The sequence below is a fragment of the Penaeus monodon genome, chromosome 8 (genome assembly GCF_015228065.2).
Source record: "Penaeus monodon isolate SGIC_2016 chromosome 8, NSTDA_Pmon_1, whole genome shotgun sequence".
Taxonomy (NCBI): Eukaryota; Metazoa; Arthropoda; class Malacostraca; order Decapoda; family Penaeidae; genus Penaeus; species Penaeus monodon.
In genome coordinates this window covers 55,841,217-55,854,422 of record NC_051393.1, presented here as the reverse complement: position 1 = coordinate 55,854,422, position 13,206 = coordinate 55,841,217, and positions in this window count along the sequence as shown.

Sequence of the window (13,206 nt, the reverse complement as noted above, 5' to 3'; positions counted from 1 at the left end):
CCCTTCGCTTCCAGCCACAAAGATCCCTTGAGGCGAGTCTCCAGGCAGGGCCATGGCCCGTAGAACTGCCCAAGCCATGATCTCCTGGGTCATCTCACAATCTTCCTCCCCACCCAGGGTTGTCTCGCAGAGACAACCTGGGTAGGGTCGTCCACAGGGAAAAGAGCTAGGTGCCCTATAGCCTGAGTTGGCGATCCCGGATTATGCAAATAACAGGTCCATGCCAGTTTCACGATGTAACCGCCGGTAGGACGCGTGGTCCTGCCAACTGTACCCCATGATCTGGTGAACAGACTTGTTACAAAAGGCATCAAGACGAGATTCCAAGACGCTGAATAGCGTCCAGCTTTCGCTTCCATAGAGCAAAACTGGAAGTATCAAGGCCTTGAAGACATACAGCTTGGTCCTTCTGCATTGTTATTGACATCTCCAAACGCTCTTGTTGATCGAGTTCATGGCTCCTGTTGCCAGGCCAATCCGTCTATTGACTTCTTGGTCTGACAGCCCAGAGATATGGACTATGCTACCAAGGTATGTAAAACTCTGTAACTTCAACGTCCTCGCCGCAAACATGGATCGACTGAACAGGTTCCCCTAACAGGCCCCCAAAATCCTGAAACTTGGTCTTAGTCCAGGAGACCTCTAGGCTTAAGGACTTCACCTCATTGCTAAATGCATCAAGAGCTCAGATAGGAAAGCCACATCGTCGGCAATGTTGCTCCATACTGACTTTGGCTAGTAGCTCTGCCCATTATCCAGTCCATACCGGTGTTGAAAAGTGTTGGTGCAAGGACACAGCCTTGCCTCACCTTTGAATTAACAGGGAAGAAGTTCGACAGACCCCCACCACACTTTACTGCACTTTCATTACCAGTATAAAGGCTTGTTATTAGGCCAATAATCTGTGTTGGAATTCCCTTGAGTCTCAGGATCTCCCATAGCGATTCCCAATGCATCGAGTCAAATGCCTTCTTGAGGTCTATGTATGTTGCAAGCAACCCATGACCAAACTCATGACGGCGTTCCACAATTACTCGAAGCACTAGTATACGGTCTATCGTGGACTTGCCAGGAGTAAATCCAGACTGCTCCAGTCTCTGATGCCTCAGCAGGTGGTTGCGGATCTGTTTTAGAACGTTGTGGGTGAGAACATTGGTAGTTGCTACAATCCCAACAATCCCCTTTCCCCTCCCCCCTAATGGAAGCTGCCTTGCTGCAGTGGGGGGGCTTGAGGTCCCAATGATCTGGTGAGCCGGACCAGAGGGCTACCCATACTGGAGGGGTCATCAGTGAGGGATGAGACAAAATGGCTTCCTGGTGCACTAAGGCCTATGAGACCCACCCCTGGTACATTCCATCTTGGACCAGGGAGAATTCTCCCATGTGTGTTTGCCATGTGTTGGGTCCCATATTACCAGAAGACAGGATTCCTGGAGATTGAGCGATACGCAACACTGTGCCGCAGCTAGCGACACATTTTCTTTGGTCCTTTATTCTAGTTAGATGGGTGGCTTGATCAAGGCCCGGTCAAGTCAATCGGCGGGTCAAATATGGCTGGGGTCAAGCAGGCACTGTTCAGTCGGTAGGGGCATGGGTCCCGTGACTGCCATCAGCGCTGAAAATAGTGGCTGCGTATATTTTCCTCATTACCTCTGTGGCTGTTGAGAGATTTGAGCCCCAACTATGCTTCCCCTCGTGGACTCCATGGTGGGTGGGGTGGTGAGGAAGTAAAGGATTCTGATTTGTATGAGTACTAAAAAATTTACAAAGATCTAGCTCTCTCCCTGACGACCTACGCAATCCCCGACCATTCCCTCTGGAAATCACATGTTGCACTTTGGAACCTTTCCGCTTCCAAAGGGCAAGAATGGGAATCGTAAGGGTTCTTACTAAACCAGGTAAGAAGGGGAAAAGTAAGTATCTAGTAGTGAAGACCTTTGATGGTATTCAATCAGGATTTTGATATTTTGAAGTACACCGGAAAATAGTGAGGCATGTCAACGTGATCCTCGCATCACCCCACAGCAAGATGGTAGCCTAATAGTTGAGGTTTCGTCACCAGATGAGAATGACCATCTGCGTGCGATATGTGACATCCCTGGGGCTCAAGTTTCATGTTCTCCTCACAAAATCCTCTGTCAGTGTAAGGGAATTGTGCTTTCCCAAGACCTGATGAGGTATTCTGAGGAGAAACTGTTGCTGCTAGGCAGAATGCCCCTGAAGCAAAGGCTCAGGTACACCCCTTGCCCAGGTAAAGGAATTCTGAGCCTGTTCAAAAGACTCATTTCAAAGTGGGGTCTTTGGAGCCATCAAGCAGGGCTCCAGAGGCCTGAACGGTGACAGCTCCAGCTGCCACTACATCCACAGGGGCCTCCGCTGGTAGGCAGAATGCCCCTGAAGCAAAGGCTCAGGTACGTCCTTTGCCTAGGCAAACAAAACCTGAGCCTGTCAAAAGGAAGCCTGTGGAAACTAGTTCCACGGGTAAACAACCCCTCAAAAGATTCTCCCAAGATCCTGGAAAGGGACAGCCTAAAGGTGTGGGGCAAATCTTGACCACAGGTGCTGCCAAACACCTTATGAAAAAGTAGTTTGGAGAACCGGATACCCTAATCCAATGGAACTGTCAGGGAATTCATGCAAAATGGGAAGAAGTGCAATATCTGATAGCTTCATGTAACCTAGTTTGTGTATGCTCACAAGAGATTATGACCAGGGAAAATCATCCAATTTTCCTGAGAGGATTCCAAATTCAAGCACATTATGGGACTTCAAGCACATTAGAAGTAATGGTACGTCAGGATATTCCCTTCCAGGCCATCCACCTGCAGAGTCCCGGGCAGGTGAAGACTAGAATAGGCTTGACACGACCTTACACTGTTGCATCTATCTACCTTCCTCCAAAATCTCAACATAGATGTTTTGGAAGATCTACTTGGGCAGTTCCCCCAAAACTCCATTTCTACTCTTGGGAGATTTCAATGGTCGGCATCACCTCTGGGGAGACACCTTATGTAACCCTCGAGGAGTCCTTGGAGTCCTTGTTCTTAAGGAGTCCTTGGAGTCCTTGTTCTTAAGAGTAGATGCAGTTTTACTGAATAGTGACACTCCCACACATTTCCAAATTCAAACTGGGACATTCTCCAATATAGACCTGTCAATTGGCTCACCTGATTCACAGATGAATTTCACTTGGCAGGCCATGGAAGACTTACATTGAAGCGACCACTTTCCAATGCTTTTGCAGGAGGTGAATGGTATTCCAGCCAATGGAGTGCAGAGAGGCAACTTGAACATGCGGACTGGAATTTTTTTTAGATCAACTGCAGTATTGAAAGGATCTGTGAATGATTTTCAGTGTGTTCAAGATGCTGTTAATTACTCCACATCACGAATTCTCCTTGCAGCAGAAGCATCCATTCCCAAAAGTAGCGGACATTACCGTCGACCTCCGGTATCATGGTGGTCTGATGAATGCCAACAAGCTGTCAGAGCAAGGAAAGCTGCATTAAGGCAGTTGAAACGACGCCCCAGCAATGTAACCTTAATCCATTACAAAAAGTCCTGAGCTAAGGCCAGGCGAGTGCTAAAGAAGGCCAGACGGACGTCATGGAGACAGTATGTCTCCTCGATTAACTCTGGGACCCCCTTAGCATGGGTATGGGACAAAGTGCATAAGATTGCTAGAAAGACAACATCACTGTCACCACCTGCTTTGAAGATAGATGGCATAATCATCACAGACAAAAAAGATGTTGCTAATGAGCTAGCTAAATCCATGGCAGAGATCTCCTCTGGAGCATCTTGCACTGCCCGATTCTGCACTCTTCGGGCTGAACAGGAATGAAACCCATTGTTCTTCAGTAGGACTGCAGCAGAACTTCCATACAATTTGCCATTTTTGCGCAAGGAGATGGACTCTGCTTTGCAGCTCTGCTGTAAGACTGCCCCAGGAAGTGACGATATTCCATACCAAATGATATCTCACTTACCGGAGAGCTCCCAGAAGTTCCTGTTGGACCTATTCAATAGGATCTATAGGGAAGGTACAGTGCCATCCACATGGAAAGAGGCTATAATCATTCCTGTCCCTAAACCTGGCGAGGATGCTTCCACACCAGGAATTACAGACAATTTCTCTCCCCAGCTGCATCTGCAAGCTGAAGGAAAAATGGTAAATTTGAGGTTGACTTTGGCTGCTAGAAAAGAAAAAGTGCTGACCCCATATCAATATGGGTTAAGGAGATTGAGATCGACCACAGATGCACTTGTAAGGATGGAAACTGCTATACAGAATTCCTTCGCACAGCGACATCACATGTTAGCAGTCTTCTTTGAACTAGAAAAGGCTTGCGATACCAATTGGAAGCATGGCATACTCTTGAAGCTGTATGACAATGGTTTAAGAGGAGCATTACCTACCTTCATACAAAACTTCCTTGCTAACAGGAAGTTTATAATTCGGGTGGGAAACAGTTTCTCTATCCTGGAACATCAGCTGGAAGGAGTCCCACAAGGGAGTATCTTAAATGTGACCCTAATTGCCATTGCTATAAATGACATCGTAAAGGTTGTTCCAAGTGCTGTCTCATGTAATCTGTATGTGGATGACTTTACACTGTACTGCTCAGGAAGGAAGCTTACAGGATGTGCAAGGACACATGCAAGGCTGAAAACAAATCGGTTGTAAAATGGGCAACATATCATGGGTTCAAATTTTCCCCAAGCAAGACCATGGCTATACATTTCCACAAATGAGGAAAATTCCATCCTTCCCTCTATTTAGGAGCAAACCCACTAATTTTTGACTCAAGGCTTACATGGGTGCCTGACATCAAACAGTTAAAAGTGAAGGCTACAAAAGTGCTTAATATTTTGCAGGTTCTTTCACATCGTAGACCGCACGCTTCTGTGGCTTTACTGACCGCTTATTCATAGTAAGCTTGATTATGGATGTGAGGCTTATTCATCTGCAACTCCCACTGTTCTCCGGATGTTGAACTCAGTTCACAATGAAGTTCTCAGAATCTGTATTGGGGCTTTTAGGTCTTCACCTGTGGAGACCCTGTATGCTGAGAGTGGAGAACCACCTTTTTCATTACACTGGGACTACATGAACTTGAATTACTACACGAGACTACAAGGGATTCCGGGATCTCCTACATCCAGATTGTTTTTTAACCCCGTTGAGGATAGCCGATCCTATGGTAGGAAAATGAGGAATCTTGTGGAAGATTTTAATTTAAGTCTCACCAAGGTTCTGGCTGTTGGAATTCCCCAATTCCCACCTTGGACTAATCAAGTTGAGCTGGATTTGGTCGGAATTGGGAAAGGGGAGAGATCCGAAGCAGAAGTCAGGGAGAGATTTCTTCAGCATATTTCTAAGTACCAAGGATCAGATGCAATATATACAGATTGGTTCAAAGTCTGAAAATGGTGTGGGCTTTGCAGCAGTGAGCAGAAGGAAGACTGCATCTGGCAGTCTTTCTCTAGCATACTCGATCTTCACTACAGAGTTACATGCCATCCTTGCAGCAGTTAAGATGACTTGAGATCTTACGAACCATTCTATTGTGCTTTGCAAGCAATCAAGAGCTTAAACTCATCTCATCCAGTAGTAAGGGAGGTTCAAGATTGACTTGCACTGATGTCAACACGTAAAAAGATAACTGAGTGGGAATGAGCAAGCTGATGAGAGGTCCAAGGCAGCTGCCGCCCAACCTTGTGATACTCGTTTTCCTCTCCCACACACCGACTTGAAACCCAGCATCAGGAGTTGTCTACAGGATAAATGGAAGGAACAATGGAGGCATACCTCCAGAAACGAACTGCGAGAGATTAGAGATGACCTTATCAGTTGGGTGACTAGCATCCATCCCAACCGAAAAGTAGAAGTTGGCATTAACAAGAATAAGAATCGGGTACACAAGACTGACTTATGGACCAATGAGGGCTAAAAGTCAAGCACTTTGTGAGGGATGCCAAGAGCCATTAACGGTCGCAAATGTAGTGGAAAGATGTGCAACATTCTCAGACCAAAGACATATGTACTTGTCTCCCCCATATACACTGAAAAATGCACTGTGGGAGGATTGTGATATAGAGGGTCTTATTAGTTTCCTTGGGGAGACTAACATTTTCAAAAAAATCTAATCATGCATAATGTTTATGCAATAATTTTATACACTTACAGCATAATCTTTATGCTTTGATTTTTAATATATTCATTGTTATTTGTAAGATATTTATTGTTAGATTTTTAAAGTTTTTAGATATTCTAATGTTTCTTTTTAAACAAGGCTTTGGGCCCGGGTAATGCCTTAGCTGTTGACGCGGCAGAAAATTTTTAAAATAACAATCAATCCGCTTTCCCCTTCATATATATATATATATATATATATATATATATATATATATATATATATATATATTATAATATATATATATATTATATAATATATATATATATATAATATATATATAATATAATATATATTATATATATATATATATATATACTATATATATATTTGTTTTTATTATTATATATAATATATATATATATAATATATTTTTAATAATAATAATATAATTATATATATATATATATATGGAAGGGGAAAGCGGATTGATTGATTATTTAAAATTATCTGCCGCGTCAACAGCTAAGGTCATTACCGGCCAATGCCTTGTTAAATAGAAACATTAGAATATCTAAAACTTTAAAAATCTAACAATAAATATCTTACAAATAACAATGAATATATTAAAAATCAAAGCATAAAGATTATGCTGTAAGTGTATAAAATTATTGCATAAACATTATGCATGATTAGATTTTTTTGAAAATGTTAGTCCCCCCAAGGAAACTAAAAAGGGACCCTCTATATCACAATCCTCCCACAGTGCTTTTTTTCGTGTATAGGGGGAGACAAGTACATAGTCTTTGGTCTGAGAATGTTGCACATCTTTCCACTACATTTGCGACCGTTAATGGCTCTTGGCATCCCTCACAAAGTGCTTGACTTTTAGCCCTCATTGGTCCATAAGTCAGTCTTGTGTACCCGATTCTTATTCTTGTTAATGCAACTTCTACTTTTCGGTTGGGATGGATGCTAGTCACCCAACTGCTAAGGTCATCTCTAATCTCTCGCAGTTCGTTTCTGGAGGTATGCCTCCATTGTTCCTTCCATTTATCATGTAGACAACTCCTGATGCTGGGTTTCAAGTCGGTGTGTGGGAGAGGAAAACGAGTATCACAAGGTTGGGCGGCAGCTGCCTTGGACCTCTCATCAGCTTGCTCATTCCCACTCAGTTATCTTTTTACGTGTTGACATCAGTGCAAGTCAATCTTGAACCTCCCTTACTACTGGATGAGATGAGTTTAAGCTCTTGATTGCTTGCAAAGCACAATAGAATGGTTCGTAAGATCTCAAGTCATCTTAACTGCTGCAAGGATGGCATGTAACTCTGTAGTGAAGATCGAGTATGCTAGAGAAAGACTGCCAGATGCAGTCTTCCTTCTGCTCACTGCTGCAAAGCCCACACCATTTTCAGACTTTGAACCATCTGTATATATTGCATCTGATCCTTGGTACTTAGAAATAAAAAACCCTGACTTCTGCTTCGGATCTCTCCCCTTTCCCAATTCCGACCAAATCCAGCTCAACTTGATTAGTCCAAGGGGGGAATTTGGGGGAATTCCAACAGCCAAAACCCTTGGTGAGATTTAAAATTTAAAAATCTTCCACAAGATTCCTCATTTTCCTACCATAGGATCGGCTATCCTCAACGGGGTTAAAAAACAATCTGGATGTAGGAGATCCCGGAATCCCTTGTAGTCTCGTGTAGTAATTCAAGTTCATGTAGTCCCAGTGTAATGAAAAAGGTGGTTCTCCACTCTCAGCATACAGGGTCTCCACAGGTGAAGACCTAAAAGCCCCAATACAGATTCTGAGAACTTCATTGTGAACTGAGTTCAACATCCGGAGAACAGTGGGAGTTGCAGATGAATAAGCCTCACCATCCATAATCAAGCTTACTATGAATAAGCGGTCAGTAAAGCCACAGAAGCGTGCGGTCTACGATGTGAAAGAACCTGCAAAATATTAAGCACTTTTGTAGCCTTCACTTTTAACTGTTTGATGTCAGGCACCCATGTAAGCCTTGAGTCAAAAATTAGTGGGTTTGCTCCTAAATAGAGGGAAGGATGGAATTTTCCTCATTTGTGGAAATGTATAGCCATGGTCTTGCTTGGGGAAAATTTGAACCCCATGATATGTTGCCCATTGTACAACCTGATTTGTTGCAGCCTGCAGTGTCCTTGCACACCCTGTAAGCTCCTCCTGAGCAGTACAGTGAAAGTCATCCACATACAGATTACATGAGACAGCACTGGAACAACCTTTACGTGTCATTTATAGCAATGGCAATTAGGGTCACATTTAAGATACTCCCTTGTGGGACTCCTTCCAGCTGATCTTCCAGCTAGATAACTGTTTCCCACCCGAATTATAACTTCCTGTTAGCAAGGAAGTTTTGTATGAAGGTAGGTAATGCTCCTCTTAAACCATTGTCATACAGCTTCAAGAGTATGCCATGCTTCCAATTGGTATCGCAAGCCTTTTCTAGTTCAAAGAAGACTGCTAACATGTGATGTCGCTGTGCGAAGGAATTCTGTATAGCAGTTTCCATCCTTACAAGTGCATCTGTGGTCGATCTCAATCTCCTTAACCCATATTGATATGGGGTCAGCACTTTTTCCTTTTCTAGCAGCCATGTCAACCTCAAATTTACCATTTTCTCCTTCAGCTTGCAGATGCAGCTGGTGAGAGAAATTGGTCTGTAATTTCCTGGTGTGGAAGCATCCTCGCCAGGTTTAGGGACAGGAATGATTATAGCCTCTTTCCATGTGGATGGCACTGTACCTTCCCTATAGATCCTATTGAATAGGTCCAACAGGAACTTCTGGGAGCTCTCCGGTAAGTGAGATATCATTTGGTATGGAATATCGTCACTTCCTGGGGCAGTCTTACAGCAGAGCTGCAAAGCAGAGTCCATCTCCTTGCGCAAAAATGGCAAGTTGTATGGAAGTTCTGCTGCAGTCCAAATGAAGAACGACACTGGGTGTCATCCTGTTTCAGCCCGAAAGTGGAGAATCGGGCAGTGTAAGATGCTCCAGAGGAGATCTCTGCCATGGATTTAGCTAGCTCATTAGCAACATCTTTTTTGTCTGTGATGATTATGCCATCTATCTTCAAAGCAGGTGGTGACAGTGATGTTGTCTTTCTAGCAATCTTATGCACTTTGTCCCATACCCATGCTAAGGGGGTCCCAGAGTTAATCGAGGAGACATACTGTCTCCATGACGTCCGTCTGGCCTTCTTTAGCACTCGCCTGGCCTTAGCTCAGGACTTTTTGTAATGGATTAAGGTTACATTGCTGGGGCGTCGTTTCAACTGCCTTAATGCAGCTTTCCTTGCTCTGACAGCTTGTTGGCATTCATCAGACCACCATGATACCGGAGGTCGACGGTAATGTCCGCTACTTTTGGGAATGGATGCTTCTGCTGCAAGGAGAATTCGTGATGTGGAGTAATTAACAGCATCTTGAACACACTGAAAATCATTCACAGATCCTTTCAATACTGCAGTTGATCTAAAAAGATTCCAGTCCGCATGTTCAAGTTGCCTCTCTGCACTCCATTGGCTGGAATACCATTCACCTCCTGCAAAAGCATTGGAAAGTGGTCGCTTCAATGTAAGTCTTCCATGGCCTGCCAAGTGAAATTCATCTGTGAATCAGGTGAGCCAATTGACAGGTCTATATTGGAGAATGTCCCAGTTTGAATTTGGAAATGTGTGGGAGTGTCACTATTCAGTAAAACTGCATCTACTCTTAAGAACAAGGACTCCAAGGACTCCTTAAGAACAAGGACTCCAAGGACTCCTCGAAGGTTACATAAAGTGTCTCCCCAGAGGTGATGGCGACCATTGAAATCTCCCAAGAGTAGAAATGGATGTGGCAACTGCCCAAGTAGATCTTCCAAATCATCTATGTTGAGATTATGTGGAGGAAGGTAGATAGATGCAACAGTGTAAGGTCGTGTCAAGCCTATTCTCAGTCTTCACCTGCAGTGTACTCTGCAGGTGGATGGCCTGGAAGGGAATATCCTGACGTACCATTACTTCTAATGTGCTTGAAGTCCCATAATGTGCTTGAATTTGGAATCCTCTCAGGAAAATTGGATGATTTTCCCTGGTCATAATCTCTTGTGAGCATACACAAACTAGGTTACATGAAGCTATCAGATATTGCACTTCTTCCCATTTTGCATGAATTCCCTGACAGTTCCATTGGATTAGGGTATCCGGTTCTCCAAACTACTTTTTCATAAGGTGTTTGGCAGCACCTGTGGTCAAGATTTGCCCCACACCTTTAGGCTGTCCCTTTCCAGGATCTTGGGAGAATTTTTTTGAGGGGTTGTTTACCCGGGGAAAACTAGTTTCCACACTTCCTTTGACAGGCTCAGGTTTTGTTTGCCTAGGCAAAGGACGTACCTGAGCCTTTGCTTCAGGGGCATTCTGCCTACCAGCGGAGGCCCCTGTGGATGTAGTGGCAGCTGGAGCTGTCACCGTTCAGGCCTCTGGAGCCCTGCTTGATGGCTCCAAAGACCCCACTTTGAAATGAGTCTTTTGAACAGGCTCAGAATTCCTTTACCTGGGCAAGGGGTGTACCTGAGCCTTTGCTTCAGGGGCATTCTGCCTAGCAGCAACAGTTTCTCCTCAGAATACCTCATCAGGTCTTGGGAAAGCACAATTCCCTTACACTGACAGAGGATTTTGTGAGGAGAACATGAAACTTGAGCCCCAGGGATGTCACATATCGCACGCAGATGGTCATTCTCATCTGGTGACGAAACCTCAACTATTAGGCTACCATCTTGCTGTGGGGTGATGCGAGGATCACGTTGACATGCCTCAACTATTTTCCGGTGTACTTCAAAAATATCAAGATCCATGATTGATATACCATCAATGGTCTTCACTACTAGATACTTACTTTTCCCCTTCTTACCTGGTTTAGTAAGAACCATTACGATTCCCATTCTTGCCCTTTGGAAGCTGGAAAGGTTCCAAAGTGACAACATGTGATGTTCCAGAGGGAATGGTCGGGGATTGCGTAGGTCGTCAGGGAGAGAGCTAGATCTTTGTAAATTTGTAGTACTCATACAAATCAGAATCCTTCACTTCCTCACCACCCCACCCACCATGGAGTCCAACGAGGGGAAGCTATAGTTGGGGCTCAAAATCTCTCAACAGCCACAGAGGTAATGAGGAAATATACGCAGCCACTATTACAGCGCTGATGGCAGTCACGGGACCTATGCGCTACCGACTGAACAGTGCCTGCTTGACCCTAGCCATATTTGACCAGCCGATTGACTTGACCGGGCCTTGATCAAGCCACCCATCTAACTAGAATAAAGGACCAAAGAAGTGTGTCGCTAGCTGCAGGGCACAGTGTGCAGTATCGCTCAATCTCCAGGAATCCTGTCTTCTGGTAATATGGGACGCCACACATGGCAAACACACATGGGAGAACTCTCCCTGGTCTAAGATGGAATGTACCAGGGGTGGGTCTCATAGGCCTTAGTGCACCAGGAAGCCATTTTGTCTCATCCCTCACTGATGACCCCTCCAGTATGGGTAGCCCTCTGGTCCGGCTCACCAGATCATTGGGACCTCAAGCCCCCCCACTGCAGCAAGGCAGCTTCCATTAGGGGGGAGGGGAAAGGGGATTGTTGGGATTGTAGCAACTACCAATGTTCTCACCCACACGATCTAAAACAGATCCGCAACCACCTGCTGAGGCATCAGAGACTGGAGCAGTCTGGATTTACTCCTGGAAAGTCCACGATAGACCATATACTAACGCTTCGAGTAATTGTGGAACGCCGTCATGAGTTTGGTCATGGGTTGCTTGCAACATACATAGACCTCAAGAAGGCATTTGACTCGGTTCATTGGGAATCGCTATGGGAGATCCTGAGACTCAAGGGAATTCCAACACAGATTATTGGCCTAATAACAAGCCTTTATACTGGTAATGAAAGTGCAGTAAAGTGTGGTGGGGGTCTGTCGAACTTCTTCCCTGTTAATTCAAAGGTGAGGCAAGGCTGTGTCCTTGCACCAACACTTTTCAACACCTGTATGGACTGGATAAAGGGCAGAGCTACTAGCCAAAGTCAGTGTGGAGCACCATTGCCGACGATGTGGCTTTCCTATCTGAGCTCTTGATGCATTTAGCAATGAGGTGAAGTCCTTAAGCCTAGAGGTCTCCTGGACTAAGACCAAGTTTCAGGATTTTGGGGGCCTGTTAGGGGAACACGTTCAGTCGATCCATGTTTGCGGCGAGGACGTTGAAGTTACAGAGTTTTACATACCTTGGTAGCATAGTCCATATCTCTGGGCTGTCAGACCAAGAAGTCAATAGACGGATTGGCCTGGCAACAGGAGCCATGAACTCGATCAACAAGAGCGTTTGGAGATGTCAATACCAATGCAGAAGGACCAAGCTGTATGTCTTCAAGGCCTTGATACTTCCAGTTTTGCTCTATGGAAGCGAAAGCTGGACGCTATTCAGTGTCTTGGAATCTCGTCTTGATGCCTTTTGTAACAAGTCTGTTCACCAGATCATGGGGTACAGTTGGCAGGACCACGCGTCCTACCGGCGGTTACATCGTGAAACTGGCATGGGACCTGTTATTTGCATAATCCGGGATCGCCAACTCAGGCTATATGGGCACCTAGCTCTTTTCCCTGTGGACGACCCTACCCAGGTTGTCTCTGCGAGACAACCCTGGGTGGAGGAAGATTGTGAGATGACCCAGGAGATCATGGCTTGGGCAGTTCTACGGGCCATGGCCCTGCCTGGAGACTCGCCTCAAGGGATCTTTGTGGCTGGAAGCGAAGGGTGGATGCGGCCATGCGCCCATGTCGGCGTTAGCCCCTTTGTAGCAGCACGACCCCGCAACCTGGAGTTCAGCATAATTACCCAGGTTGGGTCACACAGGCCACACCATGGGCCGGTCATTGGCAGCGGGCTCCCCTCGTTCCCGCGCGCATACACAGCGCTTTGATTTTTAAACCGCAGAGCCGAAAAAAGGAACAGCAGCGAAGAAGAAGGACCTTCCCCTCCTCTCCCTCC